Below are 22,357 nucleotides of genomic sequence, written 5' to 3' on the forward strand. Positions count from 1 at the left end.
ATGTGCGAGGCATTACTATCGCGCAAAGCGAAGCGCATAAGTGTGTCGGGGCACATAGGTCTGGGCAGTAGAATAAACTGCAAAAAGAAATCGTGCAAACATTCGCGCGGAAAAGTGCACCAAGGCACCAAACCGAGATTCAAGAGAGCGCTGCCCGGGAGGCGAAAAATTAAGGAGCGGGACAAGTGTGAATCTTGCCGCCAGCACAGAGAGAGCGAGACGCGCAAAGGCACGTGCTCTCATGTCGGCTCTCGCTTTCCACTGCATTCACGGGAGAAACCGCGCTCCCATAGAAAGCGGCACGCGCGCGGAAGGAAAGCGCTTGTACGGCTCAAAGAGCGAAAGATTGTACGAGGCCGCAGTGACAGGGGCAAGAAAACTGCCAAGAAGAAACCGTCTAAGCGCTCAGCCAAGCACAGTTATCGCGATAGAAAGCCGCGATTCGAAATGACGCCACTTAGTAGGCGTGAAATCAAAAGGCCCTGTAGATACGAACCTCACATTAAGCGGAGAGGCAAAAAGGTGCGCGAGAAATTAAAGCCTCGTGGGTCTCACTTGCCGCCAGAAACAAAGAAAAAGAAAGGAAGGTCCCACCGGAAGCGTTGCGCACTCGCTATGGGACGTCGCGACTGGCGCGCGAAGCGCAAAGAAAGGGACAAGTTGCCAGTCTATGAAAGCGAATCGCTCTCGTACTGTAGCTCCCGTAGAAACTGGAAAGACAAGTACAGAGAGAAAGAAAAGCGCGTATACCGCGAAAGAGGCAGAGACATTAGCTACCGCGGTAGTAGAGAGAGAAAGAAAAGCGCGTCTACCGCGAAAGAGGCAGAGACGTTAGCTACCACGGTAGTAGAGAGAGAGAGAGAAAAGCGCAGCACAGCGAAAGAGGCAGTCACTAGTTTCCGCTGTAGCGGGTGTTGTTTACCGTCCGTTAGAAGCGAGGAAAACGCGAACGTAGACGCACTAAGCCGTGTGTTCTAAGCAAGGCTGCCTTCGCCTCCTCGTGACCTACATTTTGTCTCTTCGCGAACAGCTGTTAAGTTCGCTCGTAGATCGGGGAAAAATTGATATCCTCATTTGTGGCCTCAGCTGAGTGTCTTCTGGCCGAGTGATCTCAAGAGAGCGAATTTATTTTGCATTCATTTCATTCCGAGAGTTTCATGTGTTTGACACTTTGTCTGAGTTAATTACTTTGGAGTTCTTGTATCCCACATGTGTCTCTTGTAGAAGAGGGAACAAAAAGGGGACAGAAATATAGCTAGCTGAGTTTTTGTGACTTTAAGTCTGGTGTTTTGACGGGTGACGGAGGGCACTTGCTCGTGTTGGGTGTTGCCTGTTGTCGGTCGGTTCTTGGCAACATGCAGAACGATCCACGACCGATGCTGAGAAGCAAGCTCTTCCGAAGGACCGAGTGAAGCTGGTCCCGGCACCTGGACGACAAAGCTGCGGAGCAGTGATCCTGTCCTGACGAACGGGACCTGTTCATGGAAAGGAGCCTGGAGCTACCTGCGGCTGAACACCGGACGAGAACTTGGAGGAGCCTGGCGTACGAGCGCGCCCCGCAGCCGAGCCACGCGGAAGTACCTCGTCTTCGTGGCGCATTGTCTGGCGGCGGTGGTGCTGTAGTGCCGGAGTCCACATTTCGCTGCTGGCTTCTCTGGAAACAAGCGCTGCGCGCCCGCCGTCGCTCAAAGCAGGCCCAGACTTTCTCGGACAAGTCGCGACATGCAGCGTGACTCATCCCGCCGCCGCGGCGCCGACACGGACCCTTCCTCCTCTCCTCCTCTCCGTCGGTGCGAACTCCTCAGACGCTCGCCGGCTCTCGACCATTGGTCTAATTTGAACGGTGGCCAGTGATTGGAGGATTTGAACGGCTGGCTGCCGTAACCGTTACCAGCGGCTATAAAAACGGAGCCGCGCGGAACCCGAGCAGCAGACGGGCAGCAGAAGAGCCATCACGCCGGAGCTACGCTCGCCGCCGGGGCCGCCCTTCGTCTTTGTGCTAGCCCGTGGTGCTCTTGGCCCTTGTATCATGTAAAAGCCCTTGTACATACTGTACATAAACGTCCATTTACTCACCGTCGCCTCGACCGTTTCCTGGCTCGGATGCCCCAGTCCTAATAATAGGAATGATGGTACATGCGTTCATATCATGGCTTAAAAGACTTAATGGTCTCTTTTCATGCCATTTTGTAACAAATGCGTTGCTGCTTTCAACATTGCTTGGTTGCTATACTCGGGAACAGCTGTCTGTGGATATGCAGTAGAAGCTAAGAGGGACAGAGACGTTTCAGCTTGCGGCGCGCCCTCTCAGCTTCCACTGCATAGCCACAGAAAGCTGTCCCCGAGTGCAGCATCATTTGACGAGGAAAACATGATAAGTTTATCAAATTGCTGATACGCGAATTAAGATTTGTTCGATGCTGTGTTGAACGCGATATTAAAGCAAAGTAGGCAACGAGAGAGAGAGTGAAAAAATATTTTTGAGCTTCTGTCAGCGTTTGTGGTTGCAGTCAGTAATTGTAGACCTGATGTTCACGTTGAACTCCTTTGTTCGGTGGGCTCTGTAGGCTTTCAAGGACACTTAAAACCTGAAAACGGTCTGAAATGTAGTGTTTAACGACAGTTGGAACTGGTACCGGAGTATTCGTCGACGTCACAGCGACCGTCATTTTGTTGTCTGTGAAGCACTGCGAAAGGCCGCGTGCATTTCTAATGAGATTATCGCCTCATACTCCGGCCGCCACATCTGAAGCCGCACCCTGGACAACAAAATGTCGCCGGTGAACATCCCTATAATCTACCTTGCTTTGATGTGGGCCTCGTTTCAAGCGACTAGAGTAATCCCAAAGTTGAAAAAAAAAATCAACTTTTCACATAACAAGCATTTATCGTATATCTCACATGGTTCTACGTGAGTTATTTCACATAATAAACATGACCCTCTGCATGACCTTTAGGCGACCAGCAATGTAACTAGCTGAATAACCGAATAATATATCTTAATAATACCTTTTGTACTCTATTATGTTTCCTCGGCAATAGTTGTGTTTTTTATATGTTTGCTGCAACCCCTCTCTTATTTCTCGTGCGTGCCCCTCCAGCTTGGGCTTCGGCCTGCGGTATTCAGTAAATAAAAATAAAATAAATATTTTAAAATTTGAGCCGCTAACCACCTGGGTACGAAGACTGATCGACGCCAGGTGGTCAGTGAGGTGATGGGCATAACTATGACGCCCCACATGACGTTACGACGATAGTGTTTATCGCAAGGCAGGCTTATAATAATTTCCAGGGAACTTGACCATATAAAGAGAACTAGCCGCCGTTGAATGACTGGGCGGTATCGTGGCAGAGGGGAAGTATACTGCGCATCACGGTCCGGGTCAGCGCTTCCGGTTTATAATCAATTGTCCAAGTTCGTATTTACAAGAGGGAAAAGGTCAGGCAGAGTGGCCGTGCTCCCGAGCCGGTAGCTTTTTATGTGTACAAATGAATATAGTTGTTTATCTTTTTTGCTGCGGAATGAAGCGTGCAGATGGAACGACGACGCACCGATGACAACGTGAAACATGGGGAAGTGGGCGAATGCCTACTAAAAAGCAACAGAAATAAACAGCAGGTAAAAGCAGCCTCTTACTTTCTAATAAAACTGCACTGACTTATTCTCGTCAAAATGTTCGCACAGGAAGAAGACTCACCATCCGGCGTGCGGGGTAGCGTAAAGCTGAAGTCGAGAGACGTGTGGTCGTAGGCCGAAGTTCGGATGCAAAGCGTAAAGTCATCCTCGAAGTCTTCGACTCCCTCGTAACCCGGCGGAAAGCTGACGTCCTCCAACACATCTTCCCAGATGGTCTCCAACATTAAGCCAAGTCAGCCGTCCGAAGTCGACGCATCGAATACAGGGAATCTAATAAACTAGTTAGGAAAGCTGATTTTTTGAAGGCCCGAAACTAGGTTTAGGATGGCTTCTCTGCGTGTTTCCTCAAACCAGTGAGACTTCTTTTCAGTAGCAGGATTTTTTTACGTCCATGGAAGCGTTCTCGGTGCATACTGAACGCCCACATCATTTCGCCACATTATTCCTGGCCGTGAACACTCTCGAATCTCGAAATGTTGAGAATCTTTGCAACACTTGCTATTCTCGCAAGACATAGGAGTAAAAGAGGCTAACATTGATTTCAGTGGGCAAAGATCGCATTAAATAACTCATTATTCATCATCAAAATCAGCTGCAGTTGGAATTGTCTTGTTTATACCCTGCTTTCCACAGTTGTATCTGTTCCGTGGCTCTCCCAACAACATTATGAGAACAAAATACCTTGCATATAGTATTTACATATGGCATCGCGCGATAGCATAACATAAAAAGATTTAGACCTTAACAGTCTGTGGCTCTCACTGATAGTTTTCTACGCCACTAAACACGTAGATGGTCAAATATCAAAGGCGAAAAGTGAAATAGATGATAGAAAGAGAGAGCGAGAGAAAAAAAGACGGCTCCTTGATGTCCGCACTGGCTTTGTCGCGGTAAGGTTTCCAGCGTTCACTCAAGGCAGCACTTTCTCACACACGAAGACACAATCCCTTCATGTCCGGAACACACACGTCCACCTCACACGCGCGCACATGCAGTTTGTTTACCAGTCTATGCACAGCGACTACGACCCAGGCACTCCGAGGAACGCCGCTCCACTGCGGGCCAAGCCTGGCCCACGACTGCCCACTTCCTGATGCCGGCGCGTGAAGGCGTAGACTTGGCACCTTACACACACAGACGCCACCCTTCAGAAGGCGCGAAAAGAGAGACGGCAGCGTATATCACATCCACATGGGGAAAGAAAACACAGCTGTATGAATTGGAGGAAGGAAAGTGGATTTCCGCGACGGCGTATATACAAGAGCGGCTGAGCAGTGCGCAGTGAACGAAACCGTTACGCCAGGCAGTAAAACCGCGAGCGCTGTCACAAAAGCCTGCGCGGAGAAAGTGCAGTGGCGAGGAGGTGGAAGGCGCGGTTTCCGTTCTGTGACCGGGTCGCCGAATTAACCTCGGTAATCGGCACCGAAATTGAGTTCAGAGCAATTTCCCCTTACGGTCGAAAGCTTGGCGTGCTTTGTGTCCTATACTCGGCTCATGTGTTTGGCTCTTTTATTAACGCTTAAGTTTTCCGCATTGAAATCGTGGACACTACTGCCACTCAGCAACGACTGAAACTGCGAAGAAAGCATCGACCATTATTTCCTTCGGTGCTGTGTATAGAGCGCACATTGATGGTCACACTTCGTTGAACTGGAGCGTCTTGACGATAAGCCACTGACGGAAAGGACGGTGCTATAACGCCTTTAAACTTTATCACTTGTCATTTCTAGTACCTTAATACGTAGGCTATCACATTCATACACTAACCTTACCTCATCCTTACCATAATGTGCGACGTTAACACTGCTTACCAATATTACCAATTTCTGCTACCGCCGATTAGTGAACACACAAGCTAGCTCGGCTGCCTTATACCCGCGCTGAAATTTAACCCCTTTGACGTCATAGTTAAATTTTTTCACAACGGCGGAGTACATCTTTTTGCGGAGTTAACAGAAAGATTGGAAAATGTCAACAAATAAGGCAAACTTGGCTGCTACAAGATATAGTGGCAATGCCGAAAACGCGACAAAGCAAGTGTTCCGATTTTTGTACCGCTTACAAAAACGACACTCAAGAAACGAATTCGCGCCTGTGCGTGCTTTTATCTCGCTGATACAAACCACGCTCTATTCTTTCCACAAAAAAAGTAATGTAAGGCTTAAAACCTTGAGTAGTTTACAGTGCTTTCCACTTAACGTGATCTGCATGCATATCGCTTTCAATCCAATGTACGGGTCAATCCACTTACCCGGCGCAGTGCAGAGAAGAAACACCGCTTAAGTGGATTGCGTCGGAAAATAGAAAGATAACGAAAAATACACTTTCTATTCCTGAATAAATAAGGAAATCGTGAACGTTACATTTAAAGGAAAGTGGGGGGGAAGGGGGGGGGATTATTTCCCAGACGACCTTTCGTTTTCTTCGCTCGTCTGCCACTTATACTTATAAAAAGTTTTCTCCTTATAATTTTATGACAATTTGACACCTAAAAGCTTCTTCAGGTCATGCTGCAAGGGGTTATCAGCTCTAAAATCAGAGCGTTCTGGCGTACAGTCATCAGCCGAGGACCTTAAGATATTTCTAAAATCTTCTCTCCTTATAATTTTATGATATAGTTTGACATCCAAAAGCTTCTTGAGGTCATCCTACTTGAGGTTATCAGCTCTCAAAACTTCGGAACTTTCTGGCGTACAGTCATCAGCCGAGTATCCATGGTTATAAGCAGCACTACAGGCAAAGTTCCTGGTTCTGGTGAGGCACAAACAGAGCATAACTTTATATTTCCTTCAGCTTATCGGTGGGCGCCACGCCTGCGCAGCACAAACAGACGCGTAAGTTAGTAGCTCTGCCCGCAGCCTGAAGGAACGAGGCCGGCAGTGGAGTAGTCTTCTGAGAAGGAAAACAGTAAAGATCAAAATGAAATAGCGGAAAACACATTGGGAAGTATATGTAAGAACTGCCGTCAGAAGCTGCTTACAAACAAAACGCACGAAAAGCCTTGACGCGCAGGAATTTTCTGAAATCATTTATAGATCTCGGCTCGATTTTTCAAGCTAGGCATTTACTGGCGCAGTCCATATCGGGATCGCGTACGTGCTCGCGACAAGAATAGCAGGCGTTAAAAGTACCGATGTTAGAGCGTTCTACACATACAGGGATTGGTACGAAACATTTCTTACCCTGAAATAACCCAGAAAGCCAATGACAGTTTCATTTTGAACTCCTCCTTAGAAGAGAATGTTTATTTGGTATTGGCATAATCTGCTGCTGTTTCTTTTTTTTTTAAATCCAAGTCGAAACAGAATCAGAATAATTAGTATTTTGAGCATGAAAGTGTTACGCAGAAAATGTATTCAAGAGGAGCTCCCGTACTTCCACACTAAATCGAGACTTTCCGCATAAAACGGGTATAAAAGTGTTCAAAACAAAACGCGGTACTAAAGAAGACTGAAGAAAGCACAAATTGGCACACAGACAGCCCGTAAACAACGCATGAAGTGCCATTCTCTCAAAAGAATGCCAGCAAGATTATGCTATTACACTAGTTGTGTTAATAATACGTAAAAATAAAACAGGCGGATTAGGTTTGGTTTTGCAGTCTTTAACGTCCCAGAGGGACTCGGGCTATGAGGGACGTCTTGGTGTTAGGCTCGGCATAATTTCCACCACTCGGGGATCATTAACGTGCACTGACATCGCACAATGCAAGGGCCTCAAGCATCTCGCCTCCATTAAAATGCGACCGCTGCGGCCGGAATCAAACCCGCATCTTTCGGGTCAGAAGCCGAATACCATAACCACTGAGCCAACGCAGGGGGTAAAAGAGGCGGAAGTGTGAAAAAAAGAATCCATGAGTTGAGATTCCCTCTACGGCTGCGCCAGTTGCGATCATGTCTTCACTGCGCCAGTTGAGATCCCCTCTTGATCTCGTAGAGGGAAATTAGGGTTGATAATGATTGTTGTAGGATGCTTGTCGTCTTCAGAGTGCTCTTACCTTTTACGCAAGAGCTGGCAGGAACGCAGTAAACAAAGCCAGCAACGAATCTCCTTGTTGACCTCTGAATGACGACCAGGGATTGCATTCAGCTTGCGACATGAGCTTGCATCTGGTTCGCGTTATGCTAATGGGATGCGATGAACAGACCTCGCCGATCCCAATTTAACGCCTCAGCGTGGAAAGGCATGTCGTATACAGACGACGAGATAGCATGCAAATTTCCACCATTACTACTTTACGACTATGCGTATCTGAAACACCCGGGTTACTTTTTTACTGTTCACTGTACACGCGTGATTCTTGCCGCGGTAGCAATTCTCGTTTTAGTTGTGCCCAATCTGTCGCTCACATATATCGCGACATAGCGCGTTGCTCTCTCTCGATATCTTGCAGAATACACTTCTTTTTTTTTTGTCTCTGCATTAAGTATTCATGCGTTCCCCCAGTGCTCACCAGTACGGAGCTTTCGATGTCGTGGAAGAGCAGCCCCCGGCATTGCGTAATGCTGTAGAGCCGGATTCCGGCTGAGGGAACGATGCCCGCTCTTTTTCCTGCAAGTTGAAATCAGGGTGAATGTCCCCGACAGCGTAATACTCCTCGGATCCAAACCGATTACAGGTGCACATATTTTTAGCATCCTTCCGGAATTCGTTAACCTGCAGGCCAGTGCTCGAAAGAACACTTACATCATAGTGCAGCTCTGCAGCGCTATAGTGCAATGTCCTTTGTATGACCGTGAATTCCAAAGGCACATACCGAGCGTTTCGCCCGCTCCACGGCTGAACGTTGGAGTGTGCTGGAGCGCACTCACCCCGAATCGATGTTTGAATGACTCGAGCTCCGGCCGAAGTCAACTGGGCGCACTTGCTCACTCGTGGGCGCTGAAGAAAGTACCCGGCATCCCTTGCGCTCTTTTACTCGCGTCCTCTCGATGAAACTCACATATTTCGTTTTCCTCCTCACAAGCGAAAGTAATCGACGAAGGCTCGTACACACGTGTGCTTCGGTACCACTAGCTGAGCTGAGCCCATCAGTGCGCCATTACTCGAAGCTGTGTCGGCGGCTGAAGCTAGAGCAGGGAGCGTTTTCTTGGTGGAATCGTTTGCTACGGGCTGGAGACTAGGATTCTCGCGAGGCACAGGCAAGGCGCCCAATAGGGCTCCGTTATGAGAATACGTCAGGCGAGTCTGCTTATATTGGCAGCACCGCGTGTGTACCGCTCCATAGCTGCACAAAATGGACTTGGTTGCCATTTGAGCGCGCAAAATTATACACGACTGCCTTTAAAATATCAGAAAAACTACTCCAGAAGTGTTTTATAGATCTCTTTCGAAATCATTGCTATAGGCTGAGCCATGGTCGCAGACATGAGCTTAGTAGTCAATATGTTAGCATGCGATAGGGTTTCGATAACATACGGAAACATTAATGTTATTTACCTGCCTCAGTGCAAGGCTGGCAGCAAGCAACCATCCTCTTAACGAGATGACTAGCTCAATAAAAGTTGTCCAAGATCTCTCTAGCAAGCGTTCTTTCAGGAGGCGAAGTCTGCAATCCTAACCTTTCTATAACAAGGAAGCGTGCAAAACTCACAGTAAGGAAGACGTGCAGAAGCGCGCAAGAAGGTGAGCAGGTGAATCGAATGCAGACAGCGGAGCGGACAAGGCTCGACGGCCGCAGGCACTTGTCCTCTTCCTCGAATACTAACGTACGACTGCACGCCACATCAGCTCCACCATCTTTTAAAGGGTCTGTGATCAACAGTGAATCGCAAACAAACGACAAAACGCGGCTTTGTGATGTCTGTGTTTCATCATGGATGTGCTCAAACTAAGCGATGGTTCAAGCACGGATGCCGACAGTAGCTTTTGGAACACAGAAGCTGCGAAAAAGATGAATCTCCAGGCCACCTGGCTGGCTGCATTGGGCAGGTACAGCAGCGAAACGCAGAGAACACCCTTTAGTTCCCGTTAATTGACCAGACTGCCAGATACCTGGGAGTTTTTTTCCTTTTGTTTTTCTATTCAAAAACTTTTGTGTGCACGTGAAAGTTAAATACCTATACACAGACCAAGTTAACGCACGAAATTTCTTCAGAGGGTGATGAACTCTCTCGCGCACGTTATTACTTTAGTCGTTCCTAAGGACGTCACTAGCTCTGAAATGCAAGCGAATGTTGTTTTGTTCACTTAGATTCCATAACTGTGTCAGTCTACAGCAAAAGGCATTACGGCGCCCTCAATAAAGTAAAACACTACTGAAAAACTTATATATACCTTTCATGGTAACAATAAACCAATTTTCTCGCTTGTTGAAACTGGGGTCGAAGAGATTCGAAATATTTGCAATACTGCCTTCTGGCTCGTTTTGTAAGTAGACACAAGTGTCCGCCTTTCCTCTACTCGTAGCAGAAAACTATTCCTAGACAGGGTGGATATATATGCCTCAAAATATGAAAGCAGCACATGCAAACGCGTCCCGCCCCATGCGCTTCTGTCGTATTATGAATTGGTCTATCTTAGTAGTGACCTAACATAAGGTAGCGGACAATACAAACCTGCTTATGCAACGCTTGAATGCAAAACTTGGAGCAGATGTAGAACTCAAAATTAATCTAGCCGTTCTTTCAGACGCGTAGTTTAAATTTTTCAAGCTGCGATCCTATCATCAAGCGCCTATAAATGGTGCAAACCTACTTATATGTCCAGACAGCTGTTGCAAGACATTGTGAATTCCTTCTTTCTATTGTTTTGCGTTCAATTTTGTCACGCTCATTCGCTGCAGTGAATGGCTGTACATGTAGATAGTGAATGATCTGACAGCTGCGCCCTATATTTTGCGGTTCTTCAAACTAAGTCGCACACGTGCCACACAGCCCCGTATTAGTTGCTTCTTGTGAGAAAAAGCCAAAACAACATTTTTCCCAGGAATAGCACGTGTCCTTCCGAGCACACCTCGGCAGACAGTGCAGCCGGTCCCGTGGCCAAGCGTCTGTAGATCTTGTGCAGTAATCCAACTAGATTGAAAAGTCGGATACCACTGAACGGACGCGAGACTGTCACTCGCATCTGGTTTCGGGTGACGTACAACAGGAGGCAGGCAGCAGACCACGTCTCTAGTCCGCGTAGTCGGCTGTCACTCCTCAGCTTGCGTAACTCGTTCTCCACGTGTGGGCGACGTGTCACCGTCTGTCGCTTTTCCGGCCCAACATTTCACTGAAGGTGATATTCTGGGGCTGCTTGTTGGACAGAAGCAGCTTTGAAATATAAGCTCTTGCTTGAAGCTGAAAAAGGGGGGGTGGAAATGCCTTCCCCGCCTCCCGTCACCTCCACCGTCCCTCTTTCTCTTTCTTGCACAGCATGCTTTTTTTTTGTTACAATGGTTTCTATATATTAGATTTTTTTTTTTCTGGGATAAACGGCTTTCCTCTGCCAGCCAATAAAACTGAAATCAACGTAGTCTTGAACCTTGTGGGCATGTAGGTGCGAGAGTGTGCTGTCCACGGTATGTGCAAACTGGGGTAATGAAATTTAGATGGGCTAGTAAATGAGCGATATAGTACCAGGGAGCGAGGGGGGGGGGGGGGGCGGAATCACTCACTTAAAACACCAATTCTTCACGCATGAACAACGCAAAATATTTGGGAGTTTCTGTCACTTCGTGGCAGTGCTGGCAGCCGTTAAATTTCGTGTTAAGAACTTGGATAAGAGAGAAATAATTAAAAAAGAATGGAAGGTTAAACAGTGCGGATGTTCATGCACTGCACGGACAAGTGTAGTACGAATGAGCAATGTATTGCATGAATAACACTACGAGGATTGAAGACTCTAATTATGACACTGTCTTGAAGATTTAGCGCTGTTGCCAAGGTATTTTCGACAAGCTGTAACAACAAGGCAAGGATATGAAGGATATGTGAATTCTAAAGACCTTCTGTCACACATGGTCGTTCAAACAGGATTAAACTGATTTCAGCTTCAACAAAATCACGATAACAACAGTTAGTTAGGCAGTAGCTCTTTGAAGAAAGTACTCGGCCCATTACATCTATTGCTCCTTTAATACCGCATTCCAAAGACGAAGAGACCACTCACCGAAAACGGACCTTTCAAAAACGAAATGCAGATGTCACCACATGTGCTCTACTTCGTAAGTAAAATGTTTGCGCCGACACCGATTTTTGGGCGTGGGTCAGATAGGCTACTCTACAACGTCAATGACTTCAAAGCGGTACCTACCCGCCCTTTTCGTTAAGGACGTCGCGAGATTGAACCGACTGGCGGGAAAGTTTTTAAATCCGATTTTCTGGGCGATAAATGCGCCGTTTGCCGCAGTACAAACATCAGCATACCACTAAGGAGTCATGGACTCTATCTTAATTGAGAACTTAAGATAATAATTTTGTGGGGATACGGTGGCCGCAGTTGGCAAAGGACAGGGTTAATCGGAGAGACATGGCAGAGGCCTTTGCCCTGCAATGGGCGTTGTCAGGCTGATGATGATGATGGTGATGATGATCCACCATGTCTGTACTCACTTAACGGTAGAGACTACAGACACAAAGTTCTTCGGTGACTATTTTTTTGCCTTGCAATAGGAATACGAGCATAACAATCACGAAAATGGGCTTAATAGTATTCATCAGTGCGCAGAGCTAATAAATAATTGGTAACGGTATTGTATCGCTGGTTTCGGACTCGATCGGCGCCAGCGCTGAAGTGCATCTGTACGCCAAGATCGGCAGGCCAACCTGGACTACCATAATACTGATGACGTCAGCGTCGCCAGCAAGCACTGGTTGTTCCTTGACAATACCACTGAGTTCAGTGACGTCACAATAATTGGAGCAAGTTTACCCTGACATCATGAAATGTGGGTGTAAATGCAGAGCGGCTCCTTGGATAACATTCGAAATCATAAAAAATTGTGTTCCAGTCAAGATCAGCAACTGAAAATTGCTGAAAGGCATCTCATCACGCCTAAGAAAAAAAATCGTATCGTTTGCTCGCATTCAAAATTTTGTGCCTGTACCCTTTTAAACACATGCCTTCATCAATTTCGTTTGCAGTTACTTTATCCGTCGTTTAACCGAAATGTGTTCTAAACTTTTAGTTGTTGCCAATTTGCATGAACATAAAGAAGCCTGATATCACGAGAAAGACATTGAGCTGAGAAGTCCGACAGTATAACCATGATGTTAATACTAATATACCCAGAAAACAAAAATATCCAATCATGACATTTTTGACGAACTATGAACAGTACACGAGAGCCATATTTGCGCCTAGGTTATGCGACCGCGTGAACACAAGTTTAGAGCTTTACTCTGGCCACCAGTCCGTCGACAACAAAAAATAGTTCGTAAGCTCTTTGTCCATTGCACTAAGCATATTCGGTTTTATTGTAAAGCAGACCTTGATCACAGCACTTTCTGAACTTTCCAACATGGGCATGTGCTCCTCTGCAAGACCATTGGTGCCAACAAGCTGTTTTATGGACGCAATACAAGTGGTAGCGATAAAAGTGTTCACGACCTTTGGTGGTAGTTGGCCTCCTTGTTGTCATTTTCATCACATTCCTGGCACTCTCTAGGAGTCCACGTAATTCGGGTACAAAGGCTTCAAGTATATACGAGTCTCTTCGATGTCGGCGTCAGCACCGGCGATAACAGTGTCATCCCATTCGACATCAGGCACGGTCAGCTACGCGCCAAAGAAAAGTCGCCACGAACTGACATGCCTTTGATCACATGATTTTTCGGCATCTCTCGTTCCTGGGCCTAGGCAGCGACAGATCTATCTTAGTGCAACGCCTGCACGTTGCAAGAGCGAAAGAGTTCGACAGACGATTGAACCCATGACCGACTGACGCGTGACTGACTGGACCAGCGAAACATACCACGTGACTGTAGTTAAGACATCTCAAAGGGACGCCATTGGTTGATCGCCAACAGTGCGCAGTACTGTCCTTTTAAGCGCTGCACTTTGATAAGCCGGCAAACACACTACCATGTACTCATTGACCTTGTAGGACTTGTTGCTCGTCGGCTTGTGTTTCTCTGGGTGCTATGTGCAGTTTTCATGCCGCCTCTTTTTATTCCTTTTTAGGTCTCCACATTATGTCCACGGCTTTTTCTCGGAGGCTAGGAGTTACTTTCTGCTTTTCTCGCTTGCGGCAAACGAAAGTTATTCGAGTGCAGAGAAGGGTTATGGCTCCAATTCGTTCGTATAACTGAATGGTGTGGCCACATACGTTCGTTGTATATAAGACAGTGCCATTGCCATACCACATGTTCGACGGTACGCCGTCCTCATTCGTAATAAACATGCATTCGTTATAGGTGTGACTATGTACACCGCAAGAGATTTCAGTTTGAAACACAATCTAAAATATGGAAACATGTTTAGAAGACATGCAGAAGATTCCCTTGCTGCGATGTATGTAGAGGATGATGGCGTGTTCAGAACCTACGGAGAAAGGTTACGGTTCAAAGAAGGCTCAGGAGGGTGGTTTTACCTAGAAAATATCGGCACAAGGCATTAGTTTGAATAAGACAGTTGCGGATAAATGTACCTAATACCCAAACCTGACAGTGCATTCAGCTTCCGTACAAAAAGAAACGTTTCGTATAAGCCGGTCTCGCAGATAAGACGACCGAGTATGGCCCGGCGTAGCCGCATCAGAAGTAAGATTGATTTCAGAACCTTAATAACGCAAGCCAAATTAAGGAAACGGCTAAAGTGCAAGCTGGTTTCTAGATTGAGAGGCTGGCAGCAGCTATGGTAGGTGTATCTTTCAGAAAACTTAAGATATAAGCCGTGTTTGCCGACAATTATACGGTCCCTCTTGCATAAAACTGGGAAAACTGAGAAACTTTGCCTGCTCACAATGCAGAATTCCAACAGGCATTCGAGCGAGGGAGTGCGCAGGTGTGATCGTTGATGAAGAGAACACGTAACGACAGGGGAGTTCTCTATGTGGTCTATTGGGGCAATAAATTTCTCGCGGACGGTTGGACAACGCTCTGCGCAGATGGGTCCGACCAAAAGTTTAAAGAAACTACAAGAGAAAAAAGTGCGCTTCCATACTGCATCCCCTTGACAGAACAGGACACTATTGGCTCACTCCTGCATCAGTGAGGTTTAACTGTACGGTGAACTACGAAAGTTTACAGACGCAAATGTTTGCTCTAAAATCTCAACACAGGTCAGCTTGTATATCCAGCTTAATGCCGCTCGAACATTAAGAGAAAAAAAATGAAAAACGACTTAGCTTTGTTAGGCCAAACGCGACATAGTGGGGAATTGAAAAGCGGACGGTAGCTGCCCGCACTGGAAGCGAAAGTAATATCCCGCAAGGTAGTTCAAGAAGGTAAAGGGTTCCTGCTTCAATTTTGAAGCTGTCCCAGGGACAAGAAAGACTTTCTTCAAAGGACCAGAGGAAAGCTGCGACCAACCCAAATGGCCCCACCTACGTATCTTTCCGCTGAAAGTTGTGTTGTCGTCGTTGCTTCCATCCTCGCAATTTGTTTGTCTCGCTGAGCTGACAGTCGCTGTCTGGCATAGGACTCTGGAGATGAGGCATTTTCCGAGAGACGACCGAACAAACTACACAGTAAACGGCCAAGCCATTGGACCGGACGTTACTTCGTGCATTTCATCTACCAGTGTACATAGCAACGGAAAGAAAAACAAAAGTCTTGCTTCACTTTTCTCTCAGTCAGAATGCTTCTGACAAAGCGCACATATATTGGCGATATGGCGCTCTGCCTACGCCGCTACGATTATACGCATGAAGGGAAAAACATGGCCATTTCTGAGAGCAAAGTAAATGCTGCGGAGGACATTTGGCCAGATTTCTGGGAACTAATCCGCATAATGTGGTCTTCCACATTCACAAAAACGATGGTCTTTCGGCCGCATAACGACACTATAAGCCCACTATAGTTCGGAGCCGAGCGCAAAGGTTAAGAGAGTACGGAACTATGTGTTTCATCCCTTTCGACTTTCCGACGTGGCTACAAATGTCGTCCCGGCAGAGAAATTATCTCTGCAATAAGCCCGTTTGCCAACAAATGGACCCTTGTGGACGGTGTTGCTACTTGCCCAGGCTACTGGCTTCAAGTCAGACGTTCGGCTTAAAATGGCAGGCTTATAGACATGACATGTTAGCAAAAGTAGGCATATACAGCTCGCATTTCAGGCGCACATAGATAGCTCTAACGGTGCATGAATGTCGATCTAGCTTAACTGCCGAAAGCGACCAGCTCACAGTATTTCAAACAGCTGCCCTCTGTTCTGATAGGGGAGTATTCGAAGAGCTTTGTTAAAGCACTTTGTTGTCAAGCTCCAGCCCGTGGGTTCGGTACCCGGTTTTGGTAGTGTCGTTTGAGAGGTGAAATGCAAAGCAAGTACGTCCGAGTACATAGACTGTGATGCTCGTTAAAGAATGCAAGAAGCCGCATTTTGTGTCAACTCTTTCTTTATTGGTCAAATCTATTGTCTTTTTGTGATTGGTCAGCCAAGCCTTTCATGCATGACCGTACGGTAAACATTCTCGCAGGTTATCAACTTTGACGTCTCGGGAACTACATATAAACTGTAGGACGGGTACAAAAAGAAAGTAAGACGTGCAAAATGCCACCCCGTGTGTCGAAATAATCTGGGGCCCTCCCTGAAGGCATAGCCGAGGGTTGATCTTACAGGTAAAAATCATCATCATCATCATCGGCCTGATTACGCCTATTGTAGAGAAAAGGCCTCTCCCATGTATCTACAATTAACTCTGTCCTTTGCCACCTGCGGCCGCCGTATCCCCGCAAACTTTTTAATCTCATCCGCCCACCTAACTTTATTCCACCCCCTGCAACGCTTGCCTTCTCTTGGAATCCACTCCGTTGCCCTTAAGGCACTGCCCAAGCCCATTTCTTCCTCTTGATTTCTACCAGGATGTCATTAAACCGCATTTGCTCCCTCCGCCCACTTTCGGTCCGCTAACGTTACAGCTATCATTTTTCTTTCCACATCTCGACAGCGCAGCAGCGCTGAAGCAGCTGTGCCTGGTTGGTGTTTTGCATTTACGTTTAGCTGCATGCGTTTTTTTTTTCCTATTTTAAAGAGGATGAAATTTAGTTTGATCTCGCTCAGGTGAATAAAAGAAAACCGGATACGCACAATTCCTGTTACGTGCCCAAGGCCATCAAGGGCGCATTCCAAGAAGCGGAGTTAAAAAGTTGCACAAACGAATATTGAAGGTTCTTAAATTATATATTTCTGGCAGTATCTGCGAAGGCTGCGGACAGAATCCAATTTATGGTTTGGAGAGGCAATATAGTTAAACGTTGTATTTTAAATGCGAGTAACTTCATCCACATCGGGCAGCAGCTGCCAGTACGAAAGTGAATTCTGTTTGGAACGCGAATCCTATTGGCCGTGAGATCGAGCAGGATCGCCACCTTGCGGATCAGCGGCGAACCCTCCTCAGCTTGTATGCCGGCTCGCGTCGTCTGTTAGCCAGCAGTGTTTGCGTGCACGTAAGGTACACATTCTTGATGTCTATTGTTTGTTTCGCAGCTTCAGTTAGTCACTATTTGTTTTGTGCCTCTTACGAAAAAAAAATGTGAACATGCTATCACCCTACGCTTTAATGACGACAACAATAATCAATATCGAGTATACAGTGCTGGTATGATATTCTCCTGCGGTGTTAGGCACTTCAAGTTCTCCGCCGCGCGGCGTCTCAAGCAGAGCCACGATGGCATTAGGTGATATGCGAAAACAAAACAACAGATCGGTGCCGTCCATGCAACTGAATGCAGTCGCACAGCGATTGTATATTCACTGAAGTTATGCACGGGATCCGACAAGTTCTGGCACACTAATCGGCTTGAAGATTGCCAAGCCGAATGTAGTTTTAACGGGCCGTCTTTCGCCCCCTGTACGCATAATCAACTTGTTTCCGTATTTATTCTTGCTTTGCAAATCAGTTTTGAAAGGTGCAAGTAAGGCGTTAGCACAAAAGCCGGCGTTCGTCGCCGTCCATGGCACGAAATTCGGATGATGTCAGAACGCTGATGTACGAGGCCACAACACACGTAAGCGAACATGTATAGTCATGATTGTCGAAACTTAACGTATGAAAGTCATGAGTCATGACTAACACTCATTCTACGACGCAGCTTGACCCATCACTTCAATGATTTCGCATTCTCACACGTAAGCAGTCTTAGGTGTGTCTACCGAATTTATTTATGTATTTTTTATTGTTAAACTTGAAGGCTGTTGTGCATTCGCCACGTCGCAGCAGTAAGCACATTTTGCCTCAGAACTCCGAAAACGTTTGAGGGTTCGCATCATGCACAGCACCTTAATGCCACATGTTAACATTACAGGATCAAGCTGGATGATCGTACGCCATTGTCAGTCTAGTAACGTTCAGAAGAGCAAGTTGCTGGGCTAGTTGGTACTGTTGCATCTTGGTGGAGCAGCGCACAGGACGGGACACAAGTCCTGATAGTCCTGATAGTCACAAGTCAAGATAGTCAGCGCCTGTGTACGTCCTTCCTTGTTTCTTGTGTCCCGTCCTTTGCGCTGCTCCACCAAGATGCAAGTAGTAACGTTCGTATTCGGCTATGTGCTAGTGAGCGCTTCCGCGCAAACCCATTGCTTTTGAACAGCAAAATTAAAACAAGAATATGAGCAATATATGTCAGACGACCATCTAAGGAGCGGAAAATAATAGCACTGAATATCATGCGCCCTTAAATGCCTAACTTTCCTCCTTGCGTTAAGGTGATTACTTGGGGACATAGAAGAAGTCTTGGCGAGGCGTCTTAGATATTGGTAATGGCATGAATACGAAGACAATACATTTTTTTTTAAGAATTTATATGGAAGGTCTTATTTGTGGTGCTTGTTTCGCTAATATCCCAAAATATGTTGGGCATAAGACGGAAGTCACTGTCCGATAATTACAGTACCCCAGAACTCTTCATTCCCTTTAAACTACTTGCGCGAGCGTAACTGCACTACAGCGCAGTCATTTGTACAGTCTTCGCAGGGACTAATCCGTTGCTTGCGCTCCTATGTAAATAAAAATTAACCGTACAAGCTCCTTAATTTTGATGAATGTCTAACACTTTTGTCACACGGCTAAATTTAGCGTAATTTTCAATAAGTGGCACTCGCGATTAGTCAATGGCGTAGCGTCACACGATAACTTCACTGATATTGGCTGCAAAAGCAATCAACTTGTAGTGAGTTCGGCTAACTCACTCCACTCGGCTGAAACATTTCACGCTGTACACATGAACACTAAGCTTACCTGTGGGGCGAAAATGCTGTACAATGTTCGCGTCATCTTACTTTGGGGCAATGGTTCGGAGTGTTCCCATTGTTGTCTAGTCAGGGTAGACGTGCTTTCATCGTCTGTGACACACCTACCGGGTAGTACGCTGGCAGTATTTGATCCGTTTAATCCTAGGCTCATGGACGCTAGCAAAGCAGACCGTGTTTTCTTCCTTGGGGTAGGCCAGTGTGGAAAGTACGTGCGCTTCTGCGTGGGTTTGGAAGTTGCAAGCACAGCACCTAATAAGTCGTCTCGTAGGTGTCCGCGTCTCTATCCAAGGGAATGACTTTCGTGGAAGACAGGCCAGGCGGTTTCGACCTATAAAAGTAGGCGGAAGAAAAACGCGTGCGTCGGACGTTGCTGAAGAAAAGTACATTCCGAATGGCAATTTTAAGGCGGAAGCCTTCAATGTCTCATCGTTGTAAGCAGCAGTTGTCGACAGAAATGTCGCGCTTTTCAATTGGTCGAAACGGTCGTGACGTCATAGTGCACGAATTTCAAAAATTGTACTTTGGCTAGTAACCATCAGCCAATTGAAGGGATCGTATAGTGATGCTCCAAGTAAGTGGGACTGAGCTTAATTAATTGCTTAATTACCCAATTAGCCTAATTAGCTTTTCTAGTCAGGCCATATAAATAAATAAAACTGAGTAGGAAATTGGTCGAGCTCGGGAATCGAACCCCAGTCTTCGGCGTGCGACATGAGCATGCTATCCACTCCGCCATGCCAGCTCTTTTTTTTTTCTTTATTGCATGGAAGAACATCCGTAGAAAGGAGGAAAACTTCAATCAGACTGGATCGCGTCTCAAGTTGCCGGGCTGCTTATTAGGAGCCCGCCATTGCCCTAACTCAACACTGCATCCCCATCAAAACATCAAAATTCAGGGAGGCACACACATGCATCTAGGCATGGCAGCCAGCTTGGAGGTTCTTCGCGTGCAGCATATACACTCCTCACCAAAGCACACTGTTCACGAAACACAGATTTGGACGATCTTGGTGGCTCGGCATTTCTGTCCATCATACGGCTTTTCCAAAGACTGAATAGTCCCATCAACATAAACAGATCATAAGGCACAACAGAGTTTTTGTCAACAGGCAGAAATCTAATAGTGTACGGTGTAATTTCAATGTCCTTCTTGAGAGTTCGTTGTAGTATGTCCCAAAAAAACATGGCATCACGGCACAGGATAAAACAATGATCAATTGTCTCAGGCACGTTACACAGACGGCAATTCACATTCCAAGGTACAAACATCCCCTTGTCATTAAGAAATGTCTTGACAGGCAGCGTCGCTGTGTGTAGTTTGAAAAAGAACGTTTTAGCGGCTGCCTGAATGCACATCCGCCTAACACGCTTTAGAACACTGATGTCCAAAGACCCCAGATAAGGCTGCCGATACAATGGTGTAGGGAACAAAGACTCAGTGAGAGCCTGGGTCATCTGTTTTCTCGAGAGGCTATACAGGTAATCTAAAGAGAAGCGCACAGTGAGGAAATTGAAAGTGTCAGCAACCTCCTTGAGGAATCCCCACAAAGTCCCCTCACGAGCCTGCACAGTCGGTGCGAATAAGTAAGGCAAATGAAAACTAAGCCACCTAATGAGCACAGCTACCAGAAACGGGTGGTTTGCCGATTTTAAAAAGAAAAAACGGGAAACAAGTTGATGCACGAACAGGTGAACAAGACCCACTCCACCACCCTCTAAGGGAAGGAAAAAGTTGTCACGCCTCATGGGCTCCCATTGAGAGCGCCAAACGAATGTTGCAAATATTCTGTGTATTGCTTGCACCTTCCTCCTCGCACAATGCAGGACTTGAAGGACATACGCGAGCTTTGCAAACAAAAATATGTTACAGACCTGTGCCCTCGCAAACACTGAGAGTTCCCTACCCATCCAAGCCTGTGTTTGCCGCCGTAGAGTTACAATTTGTGAATCCCAGTAGGCTGTACTGTTGCGAACTTGGTGCAGCGGAACGCCTAGGTACTCAAGAGGGCTACTGTCCCAGCATATGCCACCGAACTGGCTTGGCCTAGTTCCCCAATAACCCAACCAAAAGCCTTTGGATTTCTCTAAATTAAGAGCCGCGCCTGATACATCACAGAACTGTTTAGTCAAGTTTAGAGCCTCAAGTACACTCTTTTTGTCAGAACAAAAGAGGGCGACATCGTCAGCATAGGCTAAAACTTTAACTTCACATTGAGCCAGAGAGAAACCGCGTATAGCTGCGCTGTTAATTATACTGAGACAGAGGGGTTCCAGATATAGGGCAAACAACAATGGAGACAGTGGACATCCTTGACGAACAGATGCTTCTAGTGGTATTGGTTTCGTTAGCTCCTGATTAACAATAACCCTTGTATAGGAGTTCTTATAGCACAGCCTTATGCCTTTGAGCAAGACGTCACCAATATTTGCATACTCCAAGACCGCGAACAAGAAATCGTGCCGAACTTTATCAAAAGCCTTCGCCAAGTCAATTTGAATCAGAGCAACTTGGCCTGTCTCATCTGAAATGGTCTCTAATACTGAACGTGCAATATGGATATGTGTTTGAATACTACGGCCTCTAATACCACAGACCTGATGCGAACCTATCAAGTCCATAATGACGAGCTGCAGACGACTGCTAAGAACCTTTGCAAAAATTTTGTAATCAACATTGCAGAGGGAAATGGGACGATATCCCTCAACAGTTTTCAACCGATTAGTATCTTTGCTTTTGGGAATTAATATTGTGTGCCCAGAATAGAAAGTGGGAGGCAGGACACCCACATCATAAGATGCTTGGAAAACTTCCATCAAAACAGGCACTAGGCAAGGCGAAAAAGTTTTATAGAATTCGCTAGTAATACCATCTGGCCCAGGAGATTTCTGGCTCTGCAGGGCAGAAATGGCTGATTGAATTTCATCCAAAGTGATAGATCCCTTCACTATAGCACACTTCTCATCGTCTAGTCGAGGGAAGTTTCCGAGTAAGGAACTGTAATCGAAACCCTGATTTGGATCATCGCAACTACCAAGCAGCTTTCGATAATAGTCGAAGAAAGCAGCAAGAATACCAGGCGCATCGCTGTATGTGCAATCACCATACTGAATTTCCAATATTTCCTTCGCAAGAGCATTCTCTCTTTCATCACTCAGGGCCCGACGAGAAGGTTGCTCATCAAGAAACCTTCGGGACCGAGATCGTATCAAGGCCCCCTTATATCTTTCTGTCGCAAATTGTTGAAGCTCTGCTTTTACGTTATTAATCTCTTCGAGATAGGCACCCGGGCTTACCCTCTCTAGCTCATGTAGCTCCGTTAGGGTGCGCCCAAGCTCACGAAGGTGGTGTCTCTTCAGGAAAGCGATTCTTGCTGAGGCCTCAAT

This window comes from Amblyomma mixtum, chromosome 5, assembly GCF_055824585.1.
Source record: "Amblyomma mixtum isolate Tamu chromosome 5, ASM5582458v1, whole genome shotgun sequence".
NCBI lineage: Eukaryota > Metazoa > Arthropoda > Arachnida > Ixodida > Ixodidae > Amblyomma > Amblyomma mixtum.